Source organism: Pteropus vampyrus, unplaced genomic scaffold (genome assembly GCF_000151845.1).
Source record: "Pteropus vampyrus isolate Shadow unplaced genomic scaffold, Pvam_2.0 Scaffold57, whole genome shotgun sequence".
NCBI classification, from domain to species: Eukaryota; Metazoa; Chordata; class Mammalia; order Chiroptera; family Pteropodidae; genus Pteropus; species Pteropus vampyrus.
In genome coordinates this window covers 1,288,643-1,310,318 of record NW_011888838.1, presented here as the reverse complement: position 1 = coordinate 1,310,318, position 21,676 = coordinate 1,288,643, and the positions used below count along the sequence as shown (strand labels likewise).

Sequence of the window (21,676 nt, the reverse complement as noted above, 5' to 3'; positions counted from 1 at the left end):
AGTGCCTACTTCATAATGTTGTTGTGAATATCAAATAAATCAACCCCTGTGATGTGTATAACAGTACACAGCACATGATAAGTCCTTAATATATATTTTATTATTATTAGTTTTGGTACCAATTGAAGAAATTAGAAATATATTACAAATATCCTCTTGATATCCTATACATAATAATCTCATCCATGCATTTATCACATTGATTTATTTAAGAAATGTGATTATGATGTCTGTGTACATTCCAAATAATTCTCTATCCCATGTCTTTAAATAGTATCTATGTGCTATTCATATCATCAGGCTATATATCTAACTCATATGTCTAATATAAATGGCCTCAACTCCTCATATCTAACTTAATACTCAACATTTCACTTGAATCATTTTTAGTTTGGATTAGTTTGGCCACATGTAACAACAACAACAACAAAAAACACAAATAGTACAAAAAAGAGATATAATTTACTTTTCTTCAAGTAAGAGAAGTCTGGAGGTAGGATATCCTGGACAGGTTATAATCAGGGACTCAGACCCTTCCTAACTTTATTTTTTATCCCTTAAAGTGCATATCTCTTCTGCCTGCTCCAATATGTCTGCTCAAGCACCTGCCATCATCTTCATCTCAACAATCAAGAAGGATAAAGAGATAAAAATGAAGAGTGAAAGGCAACCTCTAGACATCTGGCAAGGAAATTTCTCCTTTAGCTTTCTTGGAACAATTATTCTTACATCTCTTTGGCCATAGCTTAGGCACATGGCCACAAGTAGCCCTGAGAAAGACTGGACGGTATATATATATATATTTTTTTTTTATCTGAAGCATTCATGTGTCTAGTTAAGGATGGGCATCTAATATTAAGAGGGCAAAAGAAAAAGAATTTTAGAAGAGTATACAATCATTAATCAGGCAGTTTAGAAAGAGCTGAAGCAGAGGGAAAAACCATGACTGCCAAATTGACTCCCACTTACTGGTTAGGTACCTTCAGATAAAATGTTTTATTTCCCTAATTCATTTGCAAAGTTAGCTCCCCCTAATTATTTTGGGGATCTCAAGTTCCTTCTCAGACATATTCATGTATGCAATGATCATAAAGTTATAATCATATAAATATAGTGAAATGTGTTCTGATTAGCATGTAAAGAAATTGTCATTTAAGTAAATTAATATTTATTTATTTATTTATTATTTATTTATTTATTTATTTTAGGTGAGACAACACTTGGTTGACCTCGCAGATTGAAAAAACCTTGACAGCTTACAATCCCTTATCTTTTTACATTTTTTAAATTTTTTTACACTTACAGCACCTGATCTTCCTAGGTGGTCTTCCATCAAAGTACTAACCAGGCCTGACCTTGCTTAGCTTCCGAGATCAGACGGGATCGAGCTTGTTCAGGGTAGCATGGCTATAGACATGAATTAAATTTTAAATAATTACATATGACTCCTACCAAGAACATAAAACCACTGTCAATTTTCAGTTCTATACCATGCTTTAAATATAAAGACATTAAATGTAGATGATATTGCTATTAATTAAAATCAGTATGATAGAGTGAAAAGAATAGGACTTTATAAGCAGGCTGACTGAGGTTCAGATACCAGCTCAAATATTTAACTTGTCTGAGTTTCCTTATTATCTGCATCTTTATTCCAAAAAGTATTTTTAATTTGGGTCTTTATGGCACATTTTCTAAGGTCTTGTTTGGGATTTTTATTGTCATTATTATGTCATCCATTTATAATTTGGCTAAGTATCAAATTATTGACTCAATATTCTTTCCTTTAATATTTTAGGAATATTATACTGTGTTCTTATATCTAACATTCTTTGATCCTTGTATTTTTGTGGGTGATCTCTTTCTACAGGCTAATATAATTTTTTCTTCTCTTTGTTGCATTTCACCTTACCTATTCTCTTTGTCATTGTATAGATCACTTAAGGTTGGGATTTTTTACCTTTCATCTGTCTGTTTTTTATGCTTTTTATTTTCTAGGACTTCTATTATCTGATATTGGCACATCTATCTCTCCACATATCCTCCATGTCTCTTTATCCCTTCCTGCCATCTTTGGGAGAGTTTATGCATCTAATTTTCTAACTCATTAAACTTTATCCTTCAATGGAGTCCATATTACTACTTATCTAATATATTGTTTCATTTGTTTAACCACATTTTCTTTCTTTTTTATTCATTGTTATGATTTCTTTCTGATTTAATTTCACTTATCTTTTCTTATCTCCTAAGTATAAATTATAGATCATTATTATTTTAAATTATTTTTGTGTTCATTTTGGTAACTCTGCTTTGAATCATATGTTTTCCAGTAAGTTATTTTATATTTAAGGTCGTTGTATACCTCAGGTGTCCATTTACTTTGACCTGTGACTTCCTGCCCTTCTAGGGACGAGTATCAGCTACACTGTCTGGCTAAAGCCAGTCATTAGTTGGTCTCATGGAGTTGATGGAGAAGTGAACACTGAGTGACAGGGTGGATGACTATAAAGCCACAACATGCCAAAAATTGTCTTGGGTATCATTATAAATCCTTAGAGAAAAGCAGCTTCGTGGGAGCTATTGTCTTCAGATTGTAATCCAGCCATACTGGGTATTTAAAGAGGAAGTAGTGGAGGAGTGAATTCTCATGGTTTCCTGGTCAATGTTCTCCTGTTTTCTATAACTCTTTATCTCAGTAGGGTGCAGAGCTCACCTCATAATTCATCCATGTACTTCTTTGCTTATATCGGGACTGTTATTGATTGCTCTGGTGAAAGGGCCCAATATGATTTTCTGAAGTCTGTGCTGCTAGGAGCAAGAACAGATTGAAAATATCTGTTTTCAACTTCCTTCTGCCATCTATTTCTGTCTTTACGTCTGGTCAGCACACTGACCTCCATTCTTCTTGCATCTAGCACATACTATTGAAGAAAATGGTCTGTCTCTCCAGGGGTTTATCATTTCTGTTGTTAAGTTTCTTTTGTGCTGTTAATTTTAATTCCTGGGTTAAGTCTTTTCTGGCTTATATGGCTTCTCTGGATTGATTTCATAAGAGGAAACAATGAATTTATGCCATTTCATTATTTTGTGTGATCCTTTACTCAACATACAGAAATCTACAGGCCTTCAAAAATCTTCAGAGAATACATTCTAAATTGAAAATATTAATTAATGACAATGTGGTCTTTCATATTCACATATTTAGGATGTGATTTTATTTTGAAAGTTTTATTAAACGCTTCTCCTCAAATAACATTTTATCTCATTTTTGTTTCCTAATCATTGGACAATAAGTATGTAATATTTGCTTGTAAAATTGCCTGTGCTTTTGTACCTTGAAACATTGATTAACTTTCTAGAATATAAGCTCCACTTCTGTTGTCACATTTATGAGATGATAAATTAGTAGACCTGAAAAGTGATGCATTATAGTTATATTTTATTTGTCTTTATTGCCATGGCCTTGCAAAAACAAATACTTCACCAACAAATAAAGTAGACAAAATAGGCTTGGCTACAGAAATATTGCAAATAAAGTTAAAGAAAGTGACAGCACTCTGCTTTTTCAAATATTATAGAAGCAACTACCGTGAATAGAGATTGTTGTTTTTTCTATCTATTCTTTTATTACACCCCTGTCTCGCTTCTTGAATTTGTTGAAATGGGTTTTTGTTTGATTATAATATGGTACATATTTCAGTGACCCACATACAACATACACCAGGTCCTTAAAGGTTCATTTAATATTTCATTTTTTATGTTTGTTTTAGTAGTCCAAAGCCAATTATAATTATAACATATTTATTAATGTTTTTACCTAGATAGAAGCTAATGGACATGATTCATTGATATTTAAAGAAGTGCATTAAATAATAATGGGATTTTCTTAATGATTAAGGCACACCATAAGCTCTAATAGAAAGAGGGTGTTTGAAGGAGAAAGAAAAACAAATATGTGCCAGTTTTCTAGGCTAGCTCCTTACTCTACTATATAATTTGGAAGTTAACCTGGCACATTCTGCAGTTGTTTAAAACACATTTATTGAATGTTTTACAATTATGTGTTTTCCCTGTTCGTTTGGGTAGGTGACCTTTGGTTCAGCTTCTGTGTATGTACACAATTTAATTGAAGCTTTTAGAGAGTTCTAAGGAAATGGAATTAGTTTTCAAGATGTTGTCTCTCAGAGAAATCTAGCCAGGAGGCGTGAAGGTTTTGGGGTTAAATAGCTGCCTATGTAATGGTAGGACTGTATCATTTATTTTCTCTACTCCATTTTCTTTTCTCTCTTGCAATATATTATATTTTTCTCTTGTTGATAAATATTTATTGTGAGATAACTAGAAACCAGGACTAACAGAATTGATTAGACAGGATGCAATATGACATTAAACACATCAGTTGCAGATTATATACATGTTAAGGCAAAATGAGATTTATCTTACATATTATCAATAATACAACTATGAGATATGGTTTAATCAAATAACACTGGTTTCAAAAAGTCATACAGCAAAATATCTACTTAGGAATTATTTCTAGAGGCAAGGATAGTTTTAAAAATCATTTTTAGTGGAACAACTATTTTTATCATATGGATTACATTTTTTTGCAAAAGTTGCACTATCAAGTCTAATAAATAATATGTTATATTATTATTGGTATTATCTTTCTATGATTAATTAAAAATAAAATATAATTTAGGGAAAAGAGAATATCTTTTGTAGGCCTTAAAATGATTGAAATCGCAATTTCTGATAGAGAAGTTTCAGATTGCGATCAAACACAAATAGCATCATTAAAATAACATATAGCCTTGAAAAGAGACAGCTGTTAGACAGCACTTGTTTGTATATTTAAGTCTCACTATGTTTGTAAATAAATCAGACTCATCCTTATAGAGTCACATTTTGTGCACATAATACACAAGATACTCCTATCCATTTCATACATTGGAAGAAGAGAAAGAAAAAGAGAATAAGAGGAGAGAGAGGTTAAGTCCTGTTTATATGCAATAAAATTTAGTTGAGCTGAAAACTTTGAAGTAAAGAAACAATTTTCCAGGTAAGAATAATATATAACCCATTCATTATACCTGATGTGCTGTATTTGTTTGTTATCGTGTGACAAAAAAATAATAAAGTTCTCTATTTTGACTCACTATGTCTATCAGCACTTTTTTGTTAGAGTTCAAAAACATGGGGAAACTAAGTAGAGTTAGATGTAAATGAAGAAGAAAAATGCAGTTTAATCTGTTTAAAGTTTACTCACAGGCAGAATAGCAGGGCTTGGATATGAATCTCTAACTATGGGCTGATTCGAGATTATATTTTTTGGTAATGTAAAAGATGAGTGAGTTACCATTTTCACCCCCCAAATGCTTGCTGTTAATATGTAGTAATGATATCTTATCTTTTCATCCTCAGATAAAAAATCTAGCCTTTGGTACTAAAAGCTATAGAGGACTTTTTTTCCTCCCTCCCTGCCTTCTTTTTCTTTCTTTCCTTTCTTCTTCTTCTTTTTTTTTCTTTCCTCTCTTCTTCTCCTTCTTCTCCTTCTTCTTCTTCTCCTTTCTCCTCCTCCTCTTCCTCCTCCTCCTCCTCCTCCTCCTCCTTCTTCTTCTTCTCCTTCTCCTTCTTCTCCTTTTTCTCCTTCTTCTCGTCTTCATCTTCTTCTTTTTTTTTTTTAGTCTGCCCAGCATATGAATATGAACTCCCTAAGTTTGGATTTTTTTTTACTCTATGGGCTATCATTAGGAAGGGTTTACTTTCAATTATAGAACCTGAGAAGGATCTTTTAGACTTTATGGCAACTGAAGCATAAATATGTGATTTGTTATCAGCAATCAAGTCTTGGTCAGAGACAGCATCCAAAGCCTGGTGATGGGAAGTGTAAAAGCCAATGCAATGGAAATAGAGTGGTTGTTATCTCCTGACTGGCATGATTTTCATTTATTCATTTTAATATTTATTGAGATCTTGTTGTGGCCATTACCATTCTAAATACTTTTCATTGATTAAGCTCATTTATTCTTTATAAAAATTATCTAAGATAAGCACTATTTTTATCCCCATTGCACAGATGAAGTAATAGGGAAAAGAAAAAATAAGCAATTTGCCTGAAATCAGGCAGATATTAAGTGGCACAGTTGGGATTCAGATTTAGGCAGCACGACTTCAGTATTTGAATGTTTAGTCAATTTCCACCCAGCATTCCTTTGCTGCTGCCCATTTTTCAATACTGGTACCAGAGCCTTGCAGTAATTCTGAGTTACTCAATATTCTTTTAATGCACTATATTAGTGTTTAAAATATAGAGTCAGTTTCATCTGCTTACAGTTAAGGACCCTGCTTGATACAATGTTATTCTATAAATATATTAGTTTTATGATCATAAGCAGATCAAGTTATCTCTTGAGGCTAATACATATAAATTTGCACATTTATAAAGATTACTTATTACCCTATCCTTCAAGCATTATAAGATTCAAATAGAATTGTGTTTGAAGAATTATCATGTAAACAATTAAAATTCATTTAATTTCACATCAATGAACACTCTTAACATCTTGAATGTAATCCCCTTGTGGTAGATATAAATCATGTGATGGTAGATTTCACCCACACACTACCACAGTACAGCTATCATTGTCCATACAAGAAAACAGAAACTATTGTACATATTCAAACAGAGAAGAATTTATTGCAAGAAATCAGTGACAAAACTGTTGAAAGTGTTTGAGAAGAAAAAGGGGGGAAGTGTGGTTTTGCTTAGGTTTTAATAATTACAGGAAACCCATAATACTGTGCCTGGAAGAATAAAAGTGAGAAAGAGAAATGATCCAGAGATCAGTGATATAGAAATCATAGAAAGTCCATTTTCTTCCTTGAGCTGAAGGCCTGGGGTGAAGTTGACTACCAAAAGATAATATGTGACACATTATGTTAAATTCTAGAATAATTTTAATATATATTTACTAAAATATAATTTTGTTTAGTAAGTTATTTTTTAACAAATTTATTAAATTATTGTTGTTTACAAGTAAATTTTTAGGTGGAATTCTGCTAAGATGACTACCATACTCTGAATCATCTCAATAACAGAACTGATAAGATTATTTTAAACAGCTGTTGACATTTTATCAATTTCATATATTACATATGTCTTCTGGTCAAGCTTTATAGTCTTGGCTCAGGGCGTAATTATTCTCCAAATCTAGTACTATAATACTATCAAGATTTAGAGTTGGCAAGAAACTGAGAATTTATGTTTTAATTTAGCATGGTATAGAACTGGGTGTTCCTTTATTCTTTTTTTTAACTTATATCTCCAGGTCTTGGCATAAGTACTAAAAGAACCAAAATAATTTCTCTATATCATAGTATAGAGGAAGGCATGAGTTCCACTTACACTAATGACACACTTTTTTATTAAGAGCTAAATGTGGACTTAAAATGTAACTATAGAGGTCACCTTATTAGTATCAATGAGAAATTTTCCTGTCAACTCTGCTAAACAAGTTTTTTGGGCAGTTATTCTTCAACACCTAAGTGAGCATCAATGAAAAAAAAAGACTACCTAAAATTTTAATTCAGAATGCCATGTGAGAGTGTTTGATAATTAATTCACCCTTATGGATACTTTAGGATAGAATGATATCAAAATCAATAGGTCAATAGGTTATTTTATTGATAAGATAATAATAATAAAACTCTCCCTCTCTTCATATAAAAATTCTAATCATCTCTTTTATACACATCTATTCACTCTCATTTTAAGAAAACAAAATGTTATTAGCATTGCTTGAGTATGCTATTGGGTAAGTGCATTCCTAAGTGCATATACTACTGATTTTATTTACTAATAAACCTATGTAGGGGGCATTAGTAGCCTCTTTTAATTAAGAAAATTAAGACACGGGGAGGTTAGTCTAGGAAGTGGAGGAGTTGAGATCAGAATCCACAGCTCTCTAATTCTAAAGCAAATACAAATCTCAACACAACAAACTACATGAGAAATATTTTGGAGGAAAAAAAATCTTATTATCTGCAGATAATAGGCCCATATAACTGGTTCTTATGTTTCCAAAACATAAAAGGAATTTTATTATATCTAAAGCAAATTTGTGGATGAGAAATAGTGGGATTGAGAGAGAAATCCTTATTCTATCACATATTGTAATCTCATGGCAACACTGGTGAGGTCCCTATTATCTGCAGAGGAGCAAGGCAGATAACCATGGAATATGAATTCAGATTTATATACAGGCCATGCAGAGGAGACCATAGAAGCAGTAGCAGGTTGTCAAGAACTCAAATGAGGTAGAAAAAATGTTGCTCTAGGGAATATAGCAATAGAAGTCCAGGTCTGCTCTAATTATGAAAGATTGTCAAGAGTTGGGTTGATCTGGAGAGAGATGAGCTGCCAGGTATGAGTCCCTGATTAAGGCAACAAGCCAAATGAAAGTACAGTCACACATACTTACTGTGATAGTGTATGCAAGAGGCTGAAGAGGAGGGGGGCTGTCTTCCCCGTAAGAGGTTTCAGCTGAGGCACTTGGGGGAGGCCGCAGCTGAAGATTCCCTATAAAAGGCCTCTCGGTGAAGCACTTGGGCTGGAAATTCATCCAGGAGGAGAGTGCAACATTCCTAGTGCCTGGGACCTTGACTGCAGCTCAGAGACTACCATGAACTGGCTGTGTACACGGCCTCGTGTGTGGAGGGCAGCCTCCTGCATAAGGACTGCCACTTAACGCATTTGTGATTACTTGACTTAGGCCTGAAAAATCTTCTGTAGGATCTCGCCCTGGAACCAGGCTTCTCAGAGGTAAGAGGGGCAGAAAGTTCCTGTGGAGGATGGGAGAGCGATATGGAAGACAGATGGGAATCACCACTGTTTTTAAATACAGGTGGAGCAGGAATGGGGCATCAGAGAAATCTATCCACAGATACTGGTACCCTCAGGCCCCGGGTGTCAGACTTTGATGGATCAGAATTATGAGAGCAAATATTTTGAGACATTATAGTATATTTTTTCCCTTTTCATTTATTTAGAAGATAAATGGGAGAAGCAGGCGAGGCGGGGGGTGGGGGGGGAGCGGTTTTTGTTGCTTTTTTCCTCAAACAAATTAATCCCCAAAATGGGAAGAGGGGAAGAGGGTTTAACTAGAGTGATTATAGGAAAAGGATAATTTTCTTGTCTAGAAAGAAATTACTCCAGGCAGTGGAAAAATAGAAGGGAGAACATATGAAAATATGTGAATCTTGAAATAGAGAGGTAGCAAAAAGCCCAAGAGAGGAATGGTAGCAGGGGACATCTCAGTAGAGAGAGTCTGGGGCTGCCATGATTCCCCTGCCCCAAGTGTAACACAGAAGATAAGAGCAGTTAGTAGAGCCGACTAATGACAGAGGACCTTATGTGCCTAGCCTCCTTCTTAACTAAGAGCTTGCCACTACAGATGGCTCTAAGCCTGTAGCACAACCTGGCGGGAGGTGGGGGGGAACTGAGGTTAAGTGGTTTGCCATCTGAGCAGAATAGATTTGGAGTAGGTAATTAAGCTGACTTGGAGAAAATTAAGTTCTAACGAAGCTGAGATTTACATGTACTGCTTATATTAATCATTTATTTTTAATGAGCACTTATTATGTGCCTGATATTTTAAGTGTTTTAAATATATTAGATCTGATGCTCATGAAAATCCTTCGAGATGGATATTAATTTCCACTTTTACAGTTGAGGACATTGATACTTGGGTAGATAAAATAATATTCTGATACTTTGGAAAGTTGGTAAAAGTGACTGACTTCAGACTTCAATGTAAGATCCACCCATAGAAATTTTGCTGTTTACATGCACAATAGTGTGAAGAAATTAGGTGAAATTAAAATAATAAAAAAGAGAGCGAGAGAGACATTTACTCCATCTTGGATAAAAAATAGAAACAAAGTTCAGTAAATGCTCCTCGGTGCCCATCTAAGATCTCTCTGTGGTAGTTTGTGTGTAGCCTACAGATGGAGGTTGTGCTGGCCTTGCAGATGGAATTCAGATAACCTGGTTGAGAAAAGAGATTTGTGTAGAGACCCAGCTTAGAGACCACATCTGTCTTAACACTTATCAGAGTATCTCCAGTGCAAACACAGTCCCTAGAATGAGGCAAACAAAAAAGGCAGAGAATAGATAATGTCAGTTAAACTAGACTGATCTTGGGAAATCCACATTTCTATAAAGGCCTGAGTTTCCTTACCTGCAAAATGGAAAATAAAAATGACTGTAATTCAAGGTGGGTTTGTTTGGATGAGATGATATAAAAAAGAGTGTTTTTCAAAATTTAAAGAGCTATAAAAATATAAGAGATGGCTCTTAAAATCATTTCATAGTATAAAATTCTATAGAAATAGAAAATAGAACTTTGATTCATATGTAATTCAGCACTTGTCAAAATCTCTGCAAACATCTAAGATCTGAAAGACAGTCTAAGGTCAACTGTGTCTTCCTATTTAGAAAGTAGTTTTTTCTAAACACGTCCCTTATTAATTTAGAGCACAATAAATTAAAATACCTGGATGATATTATTTTAGTTGCTTTATACTAAGGCCTTGTATTATTTAATGTCCCAGACTTCATGTACCAAGGCTTGTTAAAGTCACGATCTTTTGATGAATGATTCTTTATCTTTTACAAAATCATATTTGAAACTACCGTTCATTAATTATGATAACCTTATACCCAGTAGCATAGTGTGGGCGCTGCTCAGTTTTGAGTGAAAATAATGTGTTTGTTCTCAGAATTCACTTGGATGTTTCCATTTGTCCAATAATGAAATCTACATTTACTGTATTTTTATTATTGCCTTGGCTGCCAGGAAAAACAGGAGCTAAATCCAGTGTTTACTTACTATAAGTAGTTTATCGCATGTACCTGATTTAGTTATGTACTGTCTTGACCATGCACCACACTTCTAATATACCTCAGAAACTTACTCTTAAACAAACAAAAAAATCATTGTTGTTAACTACTGCCCTTACATGCGCTTATTTTTCATATAACTTTCTTATAAAACAAATATTCAACTTAAGTCCTAGTAAATAGCAACCTCTAGAGCAAAAGACTTCTATATTCCCTTCCCTGTATAGTTCTTGCGAGTCTCAGGTCTACTTACTGTCTTAATTTATTTTTCACATTCTTAAGTTTAGGAGAAGGATCGTGGTGACCTAGTTGTCATATGATATTGGGATAAGATAATTTTATAAATTACAACATTCGAAAGCACCAGAGGGCTTCAATTCTAGGAACAACATAAATAATATATTACAGTCCTAGTTAATTTCCATAGACACAGAAAGTAGTGAGTATATGTAAGCATTGTAAATTATTATTTTGAGAGGAGGTGATTAAAAATGTATAATGCTGCATTTGGGTATATTTCAGGGACAGATCATGCTATTAATATGCTTGCTTTGGATGTAATCATGTCACAGAAACAGATGCCGGCAGCACAAAGCCCAACTGATTGAAGAAGCTACAAAGTATAAAGTAGCATAAGAGGATAATTTTGCAAGGTGAGGATGGTGGGTCCAAATTTAAAGACCCTTCAAATGGTAATTTACACTTGGTCGAAGTTCTCTTTCATTTTTGTTTACTATTTTCATTTACTACTAAAGAAGCAAACAGTAAGAAAGATCAACATTCAAAGTAGGGGCAGCTCTGCTTTATTCTTCTTGAGGACACACCAGTGGTCAGTGCAACTCTTACAGAGTAAGAAATCTGTCCTGTTAGAGGAGACCATGACAGCAAGGTTTTTAAGCCTTTTTTTTTTTTTTCAACCATTTTCCTGGGGACAGGTCAAATTATATAAATGCTGTTATATGGCCTAAGGCAGGCTGCTCCTTGTCCTACCACAAATATAAGAAGGGAAAAACAAACAGAAAGCAAAGAAAACCCTTTTGGATAGAGGTATAAATATGCTATAATCTGGTTATTTATTTTCTGAGGTTTCTCCACCTAGAACTGAGACAAATCTTATTTTAGCAATGTAATTCATTGGTATAGGCGAATTTTCTCCAAAGGAAAAAGGACATTAGATAAAGAAATTTCTTGCAACTAGACTATTGTAGTTCATTTTACATCTAAAATACTTAGAATTGGATTCTTTGAGTGCAAAAATGAACTATATAAGGATGTAATTTTGATTATTTAAGAGATTTATTATAAGTCTTTGGAGAGTTTTGTTTTAGTATTATTATTATTTTTTTAATAGAGACTCCCTGCCCCTTGGTGCTTGTGACTGTAAGAAATTAAAATAATTAAAAAATATATCAGTACATATTATGTATATGGTTCACAGCATGGTTTATAATAATTGACATTATTTATTGGCTAGATCTAAGATTAGAGGCCTATGAAACATTACCTAGCACAAAAAAATATAATCAAATGATCAACGATTTGACTATTTTTTTTTAATTAGTTAAATTATGGACTCATAATTTTCCAATATTTATCTAACAAAAGCTAAAATGGTTTTAAATTACAATGCTTTGTGAATGTAACTTTTTATATTGTTAAATTCTATGATAACTAACTTTCTGAGATAGGCAGTTCCTTTTTACATGTCTATCTTTTAAAATTAGTAGGTTTCTATGAACCATATTTGCTTCCTGAGTTCCTAGAAATCTATGCATGTATTATGATTAGGTTTACTAGTGGATCAATGATAATATTAGCAATTAAAATGTGCACATATCAACTCTTTTCTCATTTCTGAACTTTCCCTTTGCATCTATCCATCATTGGGCTGTGTTTGGTGGTTTGAGATTTTGGAGTGTGTGTGTGTGTGTGTGTGTGTGTGTGTGTGTATGTGTGTGTCTGTGGTTGAGACAAAAAAAAAACAGGGAAGAATAAAGTAAGTTGAAGGATAATTTCTTCTTAGCGGCAAGAAATAAGATACCCATTAATTTATAGCTGTACATTGCAGTACTGTCTTTTCTACCTGTCTATAATACAAAGAGCAAACTGTTACCTGTTTTATCAATCTATTGTTGCGTAACAGACTAGTCCAAAACTTAACATAATCACCATTTCATTTGTTCATAATTCTCTCAGATGCTGTGAGGTGATTCCTCTGGTCTGGGTTAACATAGTTGATCTCTATGGTGCTGTGACTAGGGCTGAAGAGTCTAGGGTGTTTTTGACTTTCATACTGGCAGGTTTAAGCAGTATACACTGATATGCCTTTTTTCTGTTTCATGTATCTCCTTGTGTTCCATTAAGCTAGTCTGGGCTTCTTCAAATGGCGATGAAAATGTTCCTAGCAGTTAGAGGGAACAAACTACAATGTAAATGTGATTTTCAAGTCTCTTTTTACATCCCACTTGTTAATGTCTAGTTAGTTAAAGTGAGTCACATGGCCAACTGCAGATGCAACAAGTGAAAGAGATAGAACTCACCTTTTGATGGCAAAGTCACATTGCAAAGATACTCGCATAGAGAAATGGAGGAATTTGTGGCCATGTTTTTGCAATCTGCCAATATATGGTTAGACACAATGGAAAACTTTTCTTCTGTAGAATTACTTATAAAATTATAAATATCAACAGTATTTTGTTCATAGGCATTCCAATTGAATTTTCTCTCTGTTTTAATCTATGCTGTGTAAGAGAAAGCATAAGAATAAAATACGATATAAAACAAGTTAGATAAAAATTTAGCCTTTGGGTGAATTGAAAATGAGATTGCTCAGTAGTATACTTTGATTATATTATAAAGAAACACCTATAATATAGTGTCTATAAGAATAAAGGCTACAGAAGTTGAATTAAGTTAACTGCTTTCCTGTCCAATTGAAGACTCATCTCATAAAACCAATAAATGAGAGCTGATGGAAACAAACCAAAGATTATTGACAGAAAATATACTGGCAGCCATGGAATACCTAAGCAAATTATGACTTAATCATACAGAAGATAGGGTTTTTAGTTTGTAATAAGGAAAAAGCAAACGAAATGAACATAGTATAAAGAAACAGATGCGCTGATTATTTCAAATGAGGAGGATAGGGCAATTGGATTTTCTACCACTCTGATTCAAATGTGAGTACCCAAGATGATTGTGACATTATAAATTATAATTTGCCATGCAGCTCTGTGCATGCTGTTTTTTACATTATAGCTACTATGTGGTTATTTCCTGTTTCAGACAGGAAACATACATCATGGACAAACCCTAGACAAATAACTGGTTGTTGTCCCAGAAAGCGTGCAGTTAAGAGACATAAACAGTTATTATGTAGAACAAACAAGGTAAGAATACTGACTGCCCTCTGAAATTTAAATACTTAATGAGATGGAGAAATTTCTTGAAAATTAGTAAAAGAAAATAGACAAGATTCTAGAAAAAAATATACTAGGAATTATTAACCCTTTCTCAGTATCTAAGACTTACAGTGCTGCACAAAATTCTGAGTCATCATTGTCTTGGCCTAAAGTGCTATATGTCTAGGAAAGTCAAAATTGGCACAGAAAAATAAATGAGAAAAAAATATGAAAATTTTATGAGCATTATGAATAGTAATAATAGTGAAACTGTTGATAATGTTAGCATCATGAAAAAATTTTTAGTTGATATCTCATGATACTTTATTTTCTATATAGTAGATATCTCACATTTTGTAGCAAACTTTGGGAGTATTTTAAATGCTTTTGGGGTAAATAGATTCTTTGTAAAGCTGGAAATTCTTAATCCAGAAGATTATTAGAAGAACTATCTTAGAGTCTAAAATTTATCCTGAAATGTATTCCAATGATATTAAAGGATTTTAAAAAGTGTAAAACTAATCAAATTTGCATTCTGGGAGGATCACAGTGGTAACAATAGAAGGAAGTTAGTGCAATTAGAAGGATATGATTATAATCCAGTTAATAAGGGATGAATGCCTGAAGAATGGCAGGAGAAATAGCAGAGGTGAAATGATTTCAAGGGATTTAGAAAGGGAGACTCTATAGGTCTTAGTTATTAATAACGAGAGTCAATAATTGAGAAGGGAGAAATCTAGGGCTATCTAAAATTAATGACATCTATTTTGGTACCATTTACTAATATAAAGAGCATGGAAAAGGGACATGTTTTGAAATTTTGTGTTGAGGTGTTTTTGAGACATCTAAGTGAAAATGATCAAGAAGTATAAGAAGTATAGACTTGGTGATCAACAGAGAATTGTAAACTAAGTACACAGGTGATGGAAAGAGCATGTTCTCATTCAGTCCAATGATACTTGTCAAATGAGTATAGTATGACCCAGGTACTGAGCTTGGTGCTGATGGGACAATAGTAAACTAGACACCTCTCTTCAAATTTCTTATGGTCTACTGGGCAATGAGGACAACTGTTTTGAGCTACGGTTGGACATTAATATACATGACAAATGTGCTTGAATTGACTGGTTGGGTGAAAACAACCTCAATTATCTGTTTTGCAAAAACTAGTAATTAGAGATTCCATAGGATTATTTGAAAACTAAATATTATTTTCTTTCAACATTTGTGTTTTTAGTGCAAAAATAATGCATACTCATAATGCAAGATATAGATAAGTAAACTAAAATAATTCACAAAAATTTACAGTGTGCCTAATATATGTTGGATATTGTGGTGTATATTGATGATGAATTTCTTGCCTTCTCTACTTCAAAGATAAGTGTGCTTTTTCCTATTAGTGCAGAGGTTTCTACATGTAATATCCTCTTCTTTATTTCACCTTATTTACTTCTATTTGTCTTTCTAGTTACCACCTTATGTGTTTCTTACTATGGGATGCCATGATAGCTTCCAGAAAGATCAGATTATGTGTTTCCACTGCATCTTACACTTACCCAGCTCTTGGTGTAATTCCCAACATGTTGTAATTGCATTTACTGGTACACAGTAATTTGGCTAAAAATAGTTTGGTCAAAATCATTCATATTGGTCAACTTGACAGTATGTCCAAAATGACAATTTGATTGAAAATTATTATTTCTAGTCACAGGATTTGTTTTTTAACATTGATAATTTGGGCACATGTAAAGTTTATTTGTAACCCTTTGTGAGTCATCTTACATTTTGCCCATTTTTTACTAATTATTTCTGATTTTTCCTTTTTTAAAATTTTTCCTTTTAAATCATTTTTCCTCTCATTTTTCAGCCAATCATCCTGCTTTACAATCTTTGCAATTATAAAATATTGACATTATTTACAAAATTATTTCAAGCAAATTAAATGATCAATTATAGTGACTGAGATGAGAAGCTGGAAAACTTCGCGAGTCTTATAAGCCATTTGAGAAAGACGTTTGTTTCAGCATCTGATGTGAAGATTAACTTCTAGTAATTAACCTCCACTGTTAGTAACTTTATTCAGTGACAATTGGTCTCTGATTCTAAATCACTGTCACATATCTGGTAAAAAAAAAAAAATTGAATGAAATACTCAATAAATGATATTTATTATTAGCTTAGATTATATGCCTAATCAACATCAGAAAACATTTAGCACTTGACTCGTTTAAAATAGAGCTATGAGCTGACGTTCTGTCTTTTACGTTTATATGGCCTAGGGATACAGGATCCCATGGCTAGAGAACTAAAAGAGCATGGAGCCAGTGTTCAAAAACATCATTATCCCCAGCTTAAGGTCACAGTCTCAGGTACATAGAATGGTTATCACCAGGAAAATGAGTTTGGCTTTTTTTTGCTTGATGATAGAGTGGCTTTTTCTGTAGGCCATCTGAGGTTCCCATGAGATTTTATCTAATTATGTTTTATCTTCCTATTGCTCTTGACTTTCTTCCAACCACTGTGCTGGAAAATGTAAGCGCCAATATGGCCTTTTAAGTCAAGAGTTCCCCAGTTATGTCTGTGTTGGCAGCAAACATGCCTGAATCATAAATCAAGCCAGAGCAATGCCATTTTATGCCTTCCTGCAGTGAGTGCCACGTTGAACTTCATCACCAGCTCCAGAGTCCTGGTCTGTGGCCTAGAGATAGAGACCCAATATCTGGGTCCTTCCAAGAGCCAGGATGCATTTTTTTAGTTACAAGTGTATTTTCAACACCCAGACTATCTCTTCCTATTTCAAGCAAAGGACTTTGGCTACAACTGTATAAAACATCAATCAGAAACACAGACACTTAAGTTCTACATTGCATGTTCAGAGAAGGACAAAACCAAGATCTTGCTCAGCATTTTAGGGCCTCATCCAGATAGTGCCTTGCAGGCAGAACAGGTGATTTAATCGGTATCATGGGGACAGAGCAGTGCCTGGCATTTCTGAAATGTAATTATCAACTTCCTTCTCTGTTCACACCACCGTACTCTTATTAATCAACAAATATTGAGCCTCTAGAATATGCCAAGGACTGTTCTAGGTGGTGAGGATACAGTTGTTACCAAAACCAAGTTTCTTCCCTAATAGAGTTTATAATTTTATTCAGAAATAAGTTATAGACCATGTTTTAATGCTTTATTATGGCATATGACTTTTATTCAACTGTGATTAAAAGATAGGGACATCACAAACTGCTGCATTTCCCTTTATGGCCTGTATATCTAACATGTGGTCAAAAGTAATTTGACCTCAGGGTACCAACTCTTTGAGAGTTTTAGTTTAGCTTGTGCACAGGAAATAATAAACTGGCAGAACTTAGTCCATACTTGCCATTCTCTGCTGATGTCACATTCTCTGCATGTGTGAGACAACAATGGGTTACAATCAGGGAGTATTTGTCATTGAAATAAAGATTCTAATATTGATAGTTAAGTGCTAGAAGGTGATTTTTAGGTAATTTGCTAACATGAATGTTTCACAGTCACTGACGACAGCATGGAAAGCCATTGGCAAATATTCTCATTTCCATCATGAAATCTCAGGTCAGCATAATGACAGGGAGTGATGTTACTGTAAAGACTTTAAGTTTTCTTCCTCTTTTAGGTTATACAGAGTAAGCCTTTTAAAATCTCTGACAGTAATTTTCCATAATTTGATCATTTTTATTGTTAGTAGTAATGGTGAGGATGATAAAATTAGCCACATTGTGCTGCAGGAACAGTTTGATCTTGTGATTTTATTTTCTCCTGAATATCCAACCACTCCAAATAGTCTAACTCTAGGTTATAGTTCTGTAAAATGTAGGGTGAATCCTCTACTTGCTCTGCTGTGAGGTACAATTTTATTCCTTGGTTGCTAATTACAGGTGATGACACAGTGCCTCCTTTGTCTCCAGTGACTGAGCTAGAGAAATGTCGGATTTTGAACTCATCCTAGAGCAGGTAGAGCCCCATCAGTGATGGGAAAAAAGGACAGAGAATAGCTCAGATTACAAAGGATGTCTGGAACCAGAGTCATATATATATATATATATATATGAGAGAGATGCGGGTGACAGACTGTTCTAAGATTTTGAGGCTGGTGATTCTATTGAATTGGGTCAGGCACAAAGGTGATAAGTCTGCTGACAGGAACAGAAGAGTTCGCCAAGTAGAAAAGCCCCAAAGGTGTGCAGGTTGATAAGTTCTATTGCTCCACTGCAACCACCAGGATTGATTAGGAAAGGGATAAGGCCTCTAATCAATTTTGAAGCATGAGAATGACATCATCAGAATTATGCTTTGAAAGTGTTAGTCTTACTTCCTAGTGGAGACCTATTTGTGTGCTGGTAAATCAACTGAAGTGTTTAATTTCTGTAGTACAAATACTTGCACCCTGGCCAGTTTTAAGCTACCAATGATTTGGCAAATCAATCAAAAAATCCCTGAGTGTTTAACCATTGGTTCCCATGAACCATTAGATGCTATCTCCAATACACCACTGGCCAGTGAGTGGTATTTTAGTTGTTTTTTTTGTTATTATTTATTTGATTGCTTGCTTGTTTTAATACCTATTTTGAGGTAGGACATTCTGGTAGAAGGCTGTTGCATTTAAACATGAAAATATGGATGCTGGTAGATAAGCTGATATAATTTTAGAGAGAGTGGGTAAGAATGAATATAAAGAAAAAAGATAACTTAGTTTTTGATTTTTAAAAATGTGATGAATTAAGGAATAGAAAGATTCAAGGATGACTGCAGGGTCAAGTTTGGGTACCTAGATAGATGGTGATCCTATTTATAGAGATAGGAAAGTAAAAGAAAAATGGCTTACTAGGATTAGTTATCAAACTCAGTTTTGGATATGCTGAGCATCAGATATTTGAAGACTTCCAAAGAGGTTTGTTCCGCCATGGAATTGATGATTATTAGAGCAGATTCTCTAATAAGCGAGTGATGGTGAAAAAGACAACACAATGTCAATATTCTCTCATTGAAGGAGGATGAAAGAAAGAAAAAGTGTGGGTCCTACTAGATTTTTTGTTGGCCTGGAAGGAAGTTAAAAGAATTCTTGGATGATATCCTTAATTTACTCAGTAAAGTAGGCTGAGGCATATGTAATATAGGAGCTTTGAGAAGACAGGTAAAAATTTAGAGGTATCTACTAAGGAGAATAAATAGAGATACCACAAAGAAAACTTCCTGGGTAGTATTAAAACCCAAACGAAATTAAATTCAGAGTAGTTTGACTCAATACTTTAAATAACTACTTGTCTTTTTAGTAATCAGAGATAGATTTGGTATGATATATTATTTGAACATATCCTCTAATTCAAACTTTCATGTATATTCAAAATCACTGTATATTCATTCCAAAGGCAGTCACTTTTATGGTGCTTGCCTTCTAAGAGTTTTGTAAATTATTCACTCATTTCATTCTCATGGCAATCCTAGGAGACAAGTACTATTATTTTTTTGTTTTGTTTTAAAGATGAAGGAATCTAGTCAATGAGAATTAGTAGCTTGTTCAAGGTAATGCGACAGGGCTGATTACAACCAATATCTATAGAGTCTGCATAAACATTAATTATTTTGTTTTGTATTTTATCATATGCAAGTCAAGATAAGAGGATATAAAACAAGGCAATGTAAATACACACATATACACACACACAACCAGTAAGGCAATAAGTGAGCATCTTTATTAATTTTACTTATTGATAACTTTAGGAAATACTTAATAGTTCAATATCATATATAATCACAGATGGCATAATGTTTAAAAATGGAAGAAATATCTTCTATGATGCTCTGTGTGGAAGCAGTTTTACTCTCATCAAAAGTTGAGAAAAATCTGTGAATTCTCTTTGATCCCAGAATAGGAGCCATTCCCAGGCAATCATATAAGACCACAGTATTTAAAGGAATCTCTGCAGGATCAATAATATCATAAAATGTTGGAGTTATATAAGCACACATGAAGTTTCAGTATTTTAAGGCTTTGGTATACTATAATTACATAGATTGAGATGTCTCTGAAATTAGCATATCAGTTTTATTATAAGGGTATAATCAATACAAGTTAAGCAAAATGGCAAAAGAAAAATTTGACAGTTCCCTATCAGCTCTTGCATTTTGGCTTACTATTTAGAATGAAGGATTTTATATCATGTATATTTTTCTATCTATCTATACTAGTATACTAACATTAATATTATTAGACAATTGAATTATAACGATTTTATTAATTTCAACTCATCAATTAAAAAAAAAAAACTAACTTAAATACATTTTTTTAAAAACAAACCAAACTGACATTTATAGCTAAAATTCTAGTGACCAGAGAGAACTGATCAATTAGGCTGCAGTCATCAAAGAATTTTTTCTAAGTCTGTCTGATAAACTTCAAAACATTACAATAGCACCACATCCCAAGTCACATTTTAAGTTATATTACTATTATATTTAAAAATTTTATATGCCTTGGATTTAGTGTATGATTGCACTAATAGAGCTTTTGGTAACTCTGTTTTGCTGTTATGCTACAAAGTTTTCTGAGAGCACATAAGCTTTGGTCTCACCACTACTTAAAAGCATCAATCCAAAGAACAACATGCTTTTCAAAATAGCCTGTGGCATCCCAAACTCATTTATATTGTATTAGCTACTAATTCAGTAACGTGTTGCTTTTTTGTTGCTCTAATAACATGAACAATGCCTTTGAAAAAACCTTATGGTTCTTATTTAAGGACGAGAATTAGGGACATTTCTAAAGTTTCCCTACTGCTATTTTCTCAGCACATTCATCCGTTCCACACATCAATTTAGTTCAATAATTATTAAGAGTATATTATGTACCATTCAATGTGCTAAATGGTGGTGATACAAGGCTGCATGAGACCTAAGAGCATTCCATGAGTTAATTGTGTTGTAATAAAGACACAGAGTATGGGACAAACTATAATAGAAGTATATTCATTAAACACATAGTAATTGGGTAACTATTATGTTCTGGACTCATATATGTAGCATAGTCTCTAAATAATGAAATATTTAACCTTGAGAAAAACAAATTTTCTTTTTTATTTTGCAGTATTTTATGTTGTCATTTTAAAAGTCGTTTATTTTTAATTACAATTGGCATACAATGTTATATTAGTATCAGATGTATAACATAGTGATTAGACATTCATATAACTTACAAATTAATCACCCTGGTAAATCTAGTATTTATCTGACATTGTACATAGTTATTACAATATTATTGACTATCTCTTATTCTCTACAGCCTCATGACTATTTTGTAACTACCAATTTGAGCTTCTTAATTGCTTCCCCCTTT

At 33.5% G+C, this 21,676-nt stretch overlaps 1 pseudogene; it reads right to left on the bottom strand.

Annotated features, from left to right (window-relative positions):
- Positions 1–1,296: 1,296 nt before the first annotated feature.
- Positions 1,297–1,415, bottom strand: LOC111740074 (annotated as a pseudogene).
- Positions 1,416–21,676: the final 20,261 nt, after the last annotated feature.